Source organism: Vulpes lagopus, chromosome 9 (genome assembly GCF_018345385.1).
Source record: "Vulpes lagopus strain Blue_001 chromosome 9, ASM1834538v1, whole genome shotgun sequence".
Lineage (NCBI taxonomy): Eukaryota > Metazoa > Chordata > Mammalia > Carnivora > Canidae > Vulpes > Vulpes lagopus.
In genome coordinates, this window is record NC_054832.1 from 23,313,959 (window position 1) to 23,326,575 (window position 12,617).

A 12,617-nucleotide genomic window follows, 5' to 3' on the forward strand; every position below is an offset into this window, starting at 1 on the left:
GGTGCAATTGAATATATAATGAGATTTTGAAAGATAATTTACATGGATTTAACTACACTAGTTACATCTGGTTAGTCCCAAAATAAAACAAAACCAAAACTAAAACCCAAATATATACCATGGTGTTAGGTAAGATCGATCGATCTATCTATCTATCTATCTATCTATCTATCTATCTATCTATCTTACTATATATATATATAATATATATATAACTCAATAAGATGAAAAGTATTATTTTATATTGTCCCATTTTGTTAAAATTAGAGACCTAAGTTTAATTGTATAAAAATAAAAAGGAAAAAAAATTAATTCAGGAAACATATATTGATTGCTTCTTGCAAATTTTTTCATAGTACTCAGTTGAAAATTTGTATGTTAAGGATGGTATTTGTATGGACATTAGAATTCAAATTTATTTTTAACTGAAATGTTTTTGTTCCATATTACTTTGAAAATGTTAAACACATTACCACAACTAATGACATGTTTACTTGGCTGATGCTATACCTGTGAATATCCCTGGGGGCAAAATACTGTTTCTTTAGTATTTATGACATAAACAAAGCTCAGTATAAATGAAAGCACCAATAAAACCATTTCTCAAAGCTAAAATTTTGAGTCCAAAAGTCACAATTAGGTAAGTCCATTCCTTTAACCAAATAATATTATTTGAATATATTTTCCTGGCATGTAGACCACTATAAATTCGGCAGTGGATTGTATTAAAATCCATGGATTATAGTCTGCCAAAACTCAAACAGTGCCATATCATCCCTAATTAGCTGTTTGCAGCATAGAGTTGAGCAAACGAAGATATCAAATGTGAAGCTGGGATTTTTTTAAAGTATTTGAGTTGAAACATAAATTAATTCATATTCATCCAACTGTAATGCATATGTTACATCAATCAATCAAGAAATATTTACTAAGTGTCTACTACAAGTCCAGAACTGTGGCAGGAATTGTGGCAGATTTTTGAAAAGTGATAATGGATACTATTATGAAGAAAATTATAGGGGAACCTGGATGTCTCAGTGGTTGAGTGTCTGCCTTCAGCTCAGGTCATGATTCCAGGGTCCTGGGATCAATTCCCACATCAGACTCCCAGCAGGGAGCCTGCTTCTCCCTCTGCCTATGTCTCTGCCTCTCTCTATGTCTCATGAATAAATAAATAAAATCTTCAAAAAAAAAAAAAAAAGAAAAAAGAAAATTGTAATGTAGTTGAGGAGCCAGTAGAAAAACATCTGAAATGGTTGAAGGGTAAATACCTAAGTATAACATGAATACTAGTGGTACTACTGCTAGTAATATTTCCTTCACCACCCTTGCAATACAGCAGTAGTAGTAGCACTAATATCTATTTGCTGAGTCTTTACTATGTTTCAGGCGTTGTACTAAACATTTCGCTTGGATCATTTCTCACAACAAACCATGAATTATTTATCATTATTAGCCCCATTGATTGGGCAGATGGGTAAAGTGAGCATTAGCAGGGTTAAAAGTAACCTGCCCAAAATTACATAGACAAGCATGATTATAGGTGGGATTGAACTCAACTTTCTTAACTGCATTTTAAATCAAACAGGATGTCTACAGGACATTAACTTGTTAGAACTATGCTATAGTACCTCCTGTCACTTTTTTTTTTGTAGATTTTATTTATTTATTCATGAGAGACATAGAGAGAGAGAAAGAGGCAGAGACACAGGCAGAGGGAGAAGCAGGCTCCATGCAGGACTGGATCTTGGGTCTCCGGGATCCTGCCCTGGGCCAAAGGCAGTGCTAAACCACTGAGCCACCTGGGCTGCCCCCTCCTGTCACTTTTAAGTGAATATGTAAATAGCTTTTCTGAAGAAAGGAAACCAAATACTCTTTAAGTGCCAAAGATTTTTTAAAAACCAACTTTTGATTGTGATGTTTCTAAGATGATTTATTTTTTCTTAAGCACAAAATGTTGAAGATAGTTTCATTGTTTGTTGATATTTTGAAACATAATGATGACCTGCTATTATTTATTGCAGTAGTTTTTTTTTTTTTTTCCCTAGACTATCACTTTTGCTGCAGTGTGGCTCCTATCTTTCTTCCCTTTTGCCATTTGGAGCTTTACTGTGCTCTGAATTATCAGATACATTAGAAGTATATACACATGCTTCAATAGCCCCCTCTCTGGATCTAAATTATCTGCCTAGGATTATTTTCTCTATCTGAGAATATTAAAAAAAAATCTTAGCATGTTCTTTTTCTCCCTCTCCCCCAGAGATGAGTGCAGTCAAATAAGCTTTAAGAAGTTCGGTGTGTTTTTAAGGAGGGGAGAAACTGAAGAGAAACATAGAAGGAAACCTTGTTAAAAGCAACTTAATTAAAAGTCCTGGAGTTTTATTAAAATTCCATCAATTTATCTATCAGTTGCTGAACTTTCTGCTGTGCATCAGGATGTAGTATGTATCAAGTGCAGGGTTCTGGCAATCCTGTGAATAGAGTGATCATAGATACCCTGAGATGCAGGTAGTAATTTGCTAAATTTTCTTATTATTTAAGTTACTGATATTATTAAAAAAATATCCAAGTTAGGATTCATACCCAGCCTGCCTGACTCCCTAACTCAATATTAGTGCTAAATTGGTTACTTCAGAAAACTTTTTTTTTTTTTTTTACTTTTTTTAAGGTTCTCAGCTTTGTTCTCAGTGTTAACTTTGTTGCACGTTTGATTTCAAAGTCAGTGAAGAGATTGGCATAGCCCAGTGTCTCACATTTGTGTCTCATGGCACCTAAGTCTTTGTGAGGGAGGCTCAGGAGCAGATCTGAACAGCGAAGAGGAGGCCTGATGGGTCAGGAGGATCTGGACTCCCCAGTTAGGCTTCATCAGAACCCAAATTTTCAAATAAGTTTGGGGTTGTTTTTTGTTTGTTTGTTTGTTTGTTTTTGTTTTTGTTTTTTTGCTTGTTTGAGTGTCATATTTCATTAGGGGAAAAGAACAAAAGCTCTGCTGTCACAGTAGTTGAAATCTTTCCTTCTCCCCTTCAGTATTGTAGACTGCAATAGACTAAAGTCTGAGACTCCTATCTTAGGAGTAAAATTCATCCCCCGAGTTCATTTCTGATCTGTACCACAATAGAGATAATTTCATCCATGATAACTTGAATACACAGAAATAGAACTTGACCCAGTTTACTCATGAGATCACAATCCATTTCTACTATCGTCAACAAAGCATAAGTTAATGCAGCTACTCCGCTGAATGTGGAGCCTGACATGGGGCTCGATCCCACAACCTTGAGATCAGGACCTAAGTGGAAACTAAGAGTCAAATGCTCAACTGACTGCACCACCCAGCTGCCCCTATATCAGAATATTCTTAAGAAAGTACAGGGTGTGGACCTTTTGGGTGGCTCAGTAGTTGAGCATCTGCCTTCATCTCAGGGCGTGACCCCAGAGTCCCAGGATCAAGTCCCACATCCAGCTTCCCGCAGAGAGCCTGCTTCTCCCTCTGCCTATGTCTCTGCCTCTCTCTCTGTGTCTCTCATGAATAAATAAATAAAATCTTTTTAAAAAAATAGTACTTACATGGTGAGATGGTATGAATGATGATTTTTTATTGATTCAAAGTTTTGCCTGTTTTATTCCTTGGCTACTGTCAAGTAATGCTTTGCTCTGTAATAGAAACATAGTAAAAGTAACACAAAGAAAACTTTGATAAGAAGTATTTAATGTGACTCATTTAATCTACATAACAAACTCCTGGCAAGACACTCTGCCTTATCTATCTTAGTGATCAGACGTGGATCACTGTCATGAAAATGTATATGTTTATCTCAATAGATATAATAAGTTAGACATTTTCCAGAAGAAAGCCAATCATATTGGACTAATGAATCTGACAGTAAAGATTAGCCTTTCCAATTAGGTTATATGGGAGAGATTTAGGTAAATTAAATAAACTAAATCTTTAGCTCCAAGACTTTAAAGAACATTTATTGAGAACATGTAAAAAGATGAAACTGTTTCATTAAAAATATTGTAGTGGCATCTTTAGTATGTCACATGGCCTGACCACAGTGTTTCCAGTGACTCCTCAGACTTTCTGGAATGTGGAAATTATGCAAGGTTGCTAAAGGTAGATGGTGAACCCATTTCATTGCAGTAGGAATAGGTCCAACTGCTGTATTGGTTACTGTGGAAACAACCATGTGCCTAATTGAGAGAAACCTGCCCATTTACCCCTGGATTTTGTCTGGAAAATCTGAGACTCGTGTGCCATGATGGTGCAGACAACAAGTCAGTACAAGCTGGTATATGAGGAGATTCTTTGTGTTTATGAAGAAAGAAGGCTTAGTCTGAATGCTGGATCCCACTTAAGACAACTGTGAAAACATTCATTCTCTTTTCCAAAGACATTTTCCTTAAGAACAGACCTTCACTTTGGAAGCAGCAAGAGGACTTTATAGGTTATGGGAAAGGAATAAGCACATTTGAAACAGACACTTGAAATTTCTATAGAAGAGGTATCCTGTACATGGAAACTGTATAGATAATCATATAGTTATAGCATCATTTAGGCCCATTTTTCCTCAGATAGCGATAAGCAAAAGAAGATCTCAGTTTGGGGTCTATCTGAGTGCCTTCTTCCCTAGACATCACTTGGGCAATTGAGGGGGTATGCCAGTAGTGCTGTTGACCTTCCAGAAATAAGATGGTAGGTTTAGAGTTGTTTGGGTGTTTTGTGTGTATATGTGTATAGGACTCTAAGGAGTGAGTTTTCTGTGCTTCTAGATGGAGGTGGAACAGTTACCATTCACCTGCCTAATGAAAGGAAACTCCAGTGAATGAATGTACTAAATGACAGGGTGGTAGGATTTCAGGCCAAAGGATAAGTCATACCAGTTCTGCCCTCCCTTCCCCTGTCCCATCTCCATACCACTTTTGATACTCAAGTTTCTGAGAGTTGTGTCTAAAAGGCACTGCTTCCTCCTTGTATTAATGACCCTCTTCAAGTTCTCACAGTGCGTAGATCACATTAGGAATGTAGATTTCGGTGAGTTTTCCATTGAGACTCTCAGAATGAGGACCCTTGGTGTCATCTTGTCATCTGTATGCTAGTTTTAGAAGTAGACGCTTCTTGCCTCTGCTCGCCTCTTGTTACATATGCAGAGCCCAAACCTAGAATTATCGACTACTGAATCTACTACATCCATTACTTCTACTTCAAGCTATTACACTTGAAATGTTAGAATTTTACTGACAGGAGATGGGATGTCATCTGAATGTTCAGAATCATTGACTGCCCTGCCCTGAGGGAAAACCATGGGAAATCCAAGTTCTAGAGGATTCCATGGGTATCTGTCTATAGGTTAATGTTTCTCAGGATTTCTAACTTGATTCAAATTATAGTTGAATTTATATAATGAATGAGTTTTTGTATAGAAGAACATATGTGTGCATTTGCCCTCAATTACAATGGTCTCCATTTCATTTCAAAAAGAAGATCAAACTATCTGCATTATAAACACAACTCTAGGCTAATTTCATTCTAAGTATGCCTTGATTTGATTGTCCTAAAGAATTCTGCCTTTGTTCATATTGTGTTAAATTAAGAAAAAAAATTGTGATAGGATTGTAGCAAATTTTTTAAGAAAATAAATTACATAAAAATTTTAAAACATGGGATCCCTGGGTGGCGCAGCGGTTTAGCGCCTGCCTTTGGCCCAGGGCGCGATCCTGGAGACCCGGGATCGAATCCCACATCAGGCTCCCGGTGCATGGAGCCTGCTTCTCCCTCTGCCTATGTCTCTGCCTCTCTCTCTCTCTCTCTCTCTGTGACTATCATAAATTAATAAAAATTAAAAAAAAAAAAGAGGTTAAAAAATTTTAAAACATGGTATAGTGGCAAGGCCATTGACATTAACAATGATTTTATATTCTCACTCCTTTCTGGGTGTTTAAATAAGATTCCTATAAGTAAAAGATGAACAGATATCAGTAATAGTCTTTTCGAAAAATTTTCACAGTATTTTTATATGCTTTTACAAAATTGAAACAGTTAATGACTCATAACTAGGTGACAAGTTTTTTGTAAATTAGAAGTTGTTCAGTTATTTGTTCTAAACCAAAAGAAGAGTTAGTTCAGTTATCATCTGATAAACAAGTAAAATTACTTTTTTAATGATAGCTCACTTCAGAATTTTTGACACCAAACTTGGAAAGAGATGAAAAGAAAAATGATGAAATGGCCACACAAAGTATCTTTTCCCATCTACTTTTTGTGTTGTGTAGAAGGTTTCTGAATAAACTATGCCATGGAAAAACAGTATAGGAATAGAATTATTCCTGTTACACTCTAGTAATAAATAATATTTATTCATATTTGTGTAATCTAATTGGAAGAAAACAGCTTCATTTATCTCCTTAATTAATTAATTAATTAATTTTTAAAGATTGTATTTACTTATTCATGAGAGACATAGAGAGAGAGGCAGAGACATAGGCGGAGGGAGAAGCAGGCTCCATCTAGGGAGCCTGATGTGGGACTTGATCCCGGGACTTCAGGATCACGCCCTGAGCCAAAGGCAGACACTTAACCGCTGAGCCACCCAGGCGTTCCTATCTCCCTAATTTATATATTTTTGTTGGAATGCATTTTTATGGTTTTTGATTGTTTGCAAAATTTGAATATTTCAGTCTTTGCCATGGTATACTAATAATAATTACACACACACATACATATCTGTATCAAATATTCACATGGTTCAAAACCCAGGATTAATTGTTAGTGAACATTTTTCTTCCACCCTTGATTTATTTCTCTAGTGTCCAGTTCTCTGCCTACCATAGGTGATGACTATATTGTCTCAATGATTTCAGAGGTTTTAGTTTGTTTTGTTTAGTTTTTGCTTGAGAAATCAAGTACACATAAAAATTCTTATTTTACTCTCCCTTTTAACATTATTTTGTTCCTTGTTTTTCATGCGACATACCTTAGCCAATGCTCTATATGAGTATGTAAATAAATAGAGTCAGTGTTGATTGTTAAGCTGAATGGTATTCCATTATAGTTATACCCTGATTTAACTGGGCTCCTATTGATAACACTTTTTCTATTTTTTTCCACTTAGAACTTCATGATCTTAGGAAAATAAAAAGTGGAATTTCAGTTTATATGCATATTTTTATTATAAGGAAGTATGATAGGCTGATTAATAAAATACTTTCAAATTTAATATTGCATTACTTCGTTAAATTCTATAGTGAAATTAAAATGAAAATTATTCAAAGAAAAAAAGAATTTCTATTTTAAAATTTCTGACTGCCAGTAGAGCTAGCAAGTCTTTATAATTTTTTCAACTGATCATGGCAGATATAAAATCTATTGTATTTCAATTTCATTGGATATATTTAAAAGACTGATGTAACAATCCTATTTTAAAATTAAATATGAAAAATATGCTAGAAATGACATACATATCTTACAACCATTTAAAACTAGGATGAAAAATTATAGGTGATAGTTTTCACAATGAGCAAGAATATAGCCTTTAAAAATTATTTTAGAAGATGATACACAAACAAATTATTTTGAAAACCAGAGCTCTGGTTCTTTTCTGGCTCTCAGTAACCTCTGAAGTGTTTGAGGTCAGCTTACTCAGCTTGGCCTTTGAGCACCAGCCTCTGTGTCAACTATCTTTGCTGTTCAAGCATGTGTGTGTGTGTGTGTGTGTGTGTGGCTACTGTCATCTATGGCTAGTGTCTTGTTTTATTCTCTTGCCCTGGTCATGGCCTGACTGGTTGCCACATCGATACCTCTTCCTCTATCTTGGTCTTTACTGACACTGTGGAAACTGTATCTCTTAGGTGACCTCGGATTTGGGTTGCCTATCCATATATCCTCTCTATAGCATTCTGTTATTTGGAGTCAGCTCTCTGCTGTTAGTCTCTGCTTCTTTCCAAAAGAAAGAATTTTCTATTGAAAAATAGAGCAAAATCCCCTTCTATCCTGACATCCTCAAACTACTTAGGTGATTTCTATCTGCGTTTTCTTTTATAAACTCTCAAACCACTAGAGTGTTTCCTATGTAGGAATTCCATATCTGGGATCTACCTCTACAGCAAAATCTCTTTTTACTCTTCTTCTTCCTCAAAATTTCTTTTAAAAAAAATCCACATGAAAGGATTTCATCTTTCTGTGTGGCAAAGCAAAAACAAAAGCACACTAGTAAGTTTTATTCTGATTGACTTTCTATTATGGCTTACATTATCACTATGATGGCTTTTTAAACTAAACTTTCTTAGAATTAAAAAAAATTAGTTATTTATTTGAGAAAGAGAGAGACACACATAGTGAGAGAGAGTACAAGTGGGAAGGAGAGGGAGAAGCAGGCTCCCAGTGGAGCAGGGAGCCCAACTCAGGACTCAATCCCAGGACACTGAAATCATGACCTGAGCTAAAGGCAGACGCTTAACCAACTGGGCCACTCAGATGCCCCACTTTGTTGGAATTCAAAGTCCAAGTCTCACTCTCTCTTTTTCAGATATCTGGGTCTTATAAACCAGAGTGCTTTATGTCACACTGTTATACTGGCAATAGGTTGCTAGGATGGAAGTCCTGTGCATAATTATATAGTTGTTTTATACTTTTTATTTAGTTGGTTTCTTCCATTAGTCTAAAAAAATGGATATAGCAATTTTATTGGAAAGGCCATGGGTCAGCAAACTAGGAATACAAATTACAGCAAATGATACTTGAGAAGCTTTATTTCCATGTAGAAAGTTAAAGTCTTCTATAACTTGATTTTTAAATTTTACTAGGAATTATCATAGACAATTAAACTGAGTGACCAAAAGTAAGAGGTGTGTCATGTATTGCCAGGCCACTGGAAAGATGTCCCAGGGTTGAGTCTTTGCTACTGGCTTTATCTCTGTGATATTATAATGAAAGAGATGGAAAAAATGGAGTTATTAATAGTTATTAATATATTTAATGACTATATGCTCTTGATTCTCTCTTTCCATGACCTCTGTCCCCAAAAAAGCCCTCATAGACTCCTATTAGGAAATAAAGTATGGAAATAATATTCATTGATTCCTTGGAATTATTGGACCACAGGCACCATACATCTATACCCCTTCCCAAATTAAAACATAGTGTTTACCAGTCTATAACTTTTCACATTGCCTAAAGATAAAGTGACAGACATGGTTCAGTATTCTTTGTGTCTTCGACATTTTCATGAAGATTTTAAAGAGTAAGCTTTGTGGTTATAGGTTAAACAGAGGAAAAGGTATTTGTAAACTTTTGAAGGAGCAATTGGTTGAAAGCTGGACTCTCCTGCAAACCATCTCCTGTTTCTTAATCATCGAGGTGCCTTAGAATAAGTGTCAAATTTTGAATGATGTTTTTTTGGCAGAGTTTAACTCATGCATTTGGTGGGGAGGTATGCAGCATAGGTGGACAGACGGTCTGAAAGAATCAAGAAAGTTTAAAAAGGGAATATAATGAAGATATTATGACAGTATCAGATAGATCAGGCATTATGGAGAGATATGAAGTAAAAAATTGGGACAAATTTGTGGGAAGTCTGAAAAGCAGTGAAACCACTGTAGAGCCCAAGGGTTTGTGGAATACAATGGCTCAAGCAGGGACAGGTTTTATGGCTTAGACTCCTTCTTCAGATGCAGCTTTATTTTCCCATATAATTTGGCGCCTAATTGTACTCCTACACTCAGCAAATACATTTACAGCACAATGTAATTGTGATTTATTTCAAAGCTCTTCATTTATTTCATAGGAACAGATCATATTTAATTGTTGAAACTATTTGTTATTATTTCTGACGTGCCATGAGTAGATTTTGAGTAATTTAAAAGTCAACCTAATATTGATCATTCTAAAGAGAATCTAAATATTAACATTAATGTTTTTTAGGTATCACCAGTTAGCTCACAAAGGTATTGAAAAGTCGCCAGGATTTTCTACTAGTGCTGAAACAAGGACATTAGTCACAGGATATAATACTTTTAACGATCAAGCTATTTATTAGGAAAAAGGTTGAAAACATCCCTGTCCATCCCTGTTTTTTTTTTAATTTTATTTCTAGTAATTTACTCTAAAGAAATCTATCCTGGGGGGGGAGGGGCAAGACGGCGGAAGAGCAGGGTCCCCAAATCACCTGTCCCCACCAAATGACCTAGATAACCTTCAAATCATCCTAAAAATCTACAAATTCGGCCTGAGATTTAAAGAGAGACCAGCTGGAATGCTACAGTGAGAAGAGTTGGCGCTTCTATCAGGCAGGAAGACGGGAAAAAGGAATAAAGACACAAAAGGCCTCCAAGGGGGAGGGGCCCCGCGAGGAGCCGGGCTGAGGCCGGGGCGAGTGTCCCCAGGACAGGAGAGCCCCGTCCCGGAGGAGCAGGAGCTGCACCGACCTTCCCGGGGGAAAGGCCTCCCGGGGAATTGGAGCAGGATCCCCAGAAAGGCGGGGATGCCCTCGGGCTCCCTGGGACAGTAACAGAGGAACTGCGCCCCGGAGATGCGCCGAGCTCCCTAAGGGCTGCAGCGCTCGGCGGGACCCGGAGCAGCTCGGAGGGGCTCGGGCGGCGGCTCCGCGGAGGGGGCTGCGCGGCTCCGGGAACAGCTCAGCGGCGGCGGCTCGGGCGGAGGAAGAAGCTCCGCGGAGGGGGCGGCGCGGCTCCGGGAACAGCTCGGAGGGGCTCGGGCGGCGGCTCCGCGGAGGGGGCTGCGGGGCGGGAGCGCGAATCCAACAGCACAGGCCCCGGAGCACAGGGCGCCGGGACACAGCCCAGGATCCGGCCTCCCCCGGGACAGGCAGAGGCCGGGAGGGCCGAGGACAGCGAGGACGCTCCTGCCCCGAGCTGAGCAGATCAGCGGCCCCGCCCGGGAGCCCCCAGGCCCTGCAGACGGAGAGCCCCGGAGCTACTGCGGGAGCTGACTCCAGGGTCCCAGAGCTGCCCCCGCCACTGTGGCTTCCTCCCGGGGCCTCACGGGGTGAACAACCCCCACGGAGCCCTGCACCAGGCAGGGGCAGAGCAGCTCCCCCAAGTGCTAACACCTGAGAATCAGCACAGCAGGCCCCTCCCCCAGAAGACCAGCAACACGGAGCAGTTCCAGGGGAAGTCAAGGGACTTAAAGTACACAGAATCGGAAGATACTGCCCCGTGTTGTTGTTGTTGTTGTTGTTGTTGTTGTTGTTGTTGTTGTTTTATTTGTTTGCTTCCCCCACACCCTTTTTTTCCTTTCTTTATTTTTCTTCTCTTTTTTTCTTCCTTTTTTCTTTTTCTTTCCTTCTTTCTCTCCTCTCTTTTTCTCCTTTTCCCAATACAACTTGTTTTTGGCCACTCTGCACTGAGCAAAATGACTACAAGGAAAACCTCACCTCAAAAGAAAGAATCAGAACCAGTCCTCTCTCCCACAGAGTTACAAAATATGGATTACAATTCAATGTCAGAAAGCCAATTCAGAAGCACTATTATACAGCTACTGGTGGCTCTATAAGAAAGCATAAAGGACTCAAGAGACTTCATGACTGCAGAATTTAGATCCATTCAGGCAGAAATTAAAAATCAATTGAATGAGATGCAATCCAAACTAGAAGTCCTAACGAGGTGGAAGAACGAGTGAGTGACATAGAAGACAAGTTGATGTCAAAGAGGGAAAACGAGGGAAATAGAGACAAACAATTAAAAGACCATGAGGATAGATTAAGGGAAATAAACGACAGCCTGAGGAAGAAAAACCTACGTTTAATTGGGGTTCCTGAGGGCTCCGAAAGGGACAGAGGACCAGAATATGTATTTGAACAAATCATAGCTGAAAACTTTCCTCATCTGGGAAGGGAAACAGGCATTCAGATCCAGGAAATAGAGAGATCCCCCCCCCCCAAATCAATAAAAACCGTTCAACAGCTCAACATTTAATAGTGAAGCTTGCAAATTCCAAAGATAAAGAGAAGATCCTTAAAGCAGCGAGAGACAAGAAATCCCTGACTTTTATGGGGAGGAATATTAGGGTAACAGCAGACCTCTCCACAGAGAACTGACAGGCCAGAAAGGGCTGGCAGGATATATTCAGGGTCCTAAATGAGAAGAACATGCAACCAAGAATACTTTATCCAGCAAGGCTCTCATTCAAAATGGAAGGAGAGATAAAGAGCTTCCAAGACAGGCAGGAACTGAAAGAATATGTGACCTCCAAACCAGCTCTGCAAGAAACTTTAAGGGGGACTCTTAAAATTCCCCTTTAAGAAGAAGTTCAGTGGAACAATCCACAAAAACAAGGACTGAATAGATATCATGATGACACTAAACTCATACCTTTCAATAGTAACTCTGAACGTGAACAGGGCTTAATGACCCCATCAAAAGGCGCAGGGTTTCAGACTGGATAAAAAAGCAGGACCCATCTATTTGCTGCCTACAAGAGACTCATTTTAGACAGAAGGACACCTACAACCTGAAAATAAAAGGTTGGAGAACCATTTACCATTCAAATGGTCCTCAAAAGAAAGCAGGGGTAGCCATCCTTATATCAGATAAATTAAAATTTACCCCGAAGACTGTAGTGAGAGATGAAGAGGGACACTATATCATACTTAAAGGATCTA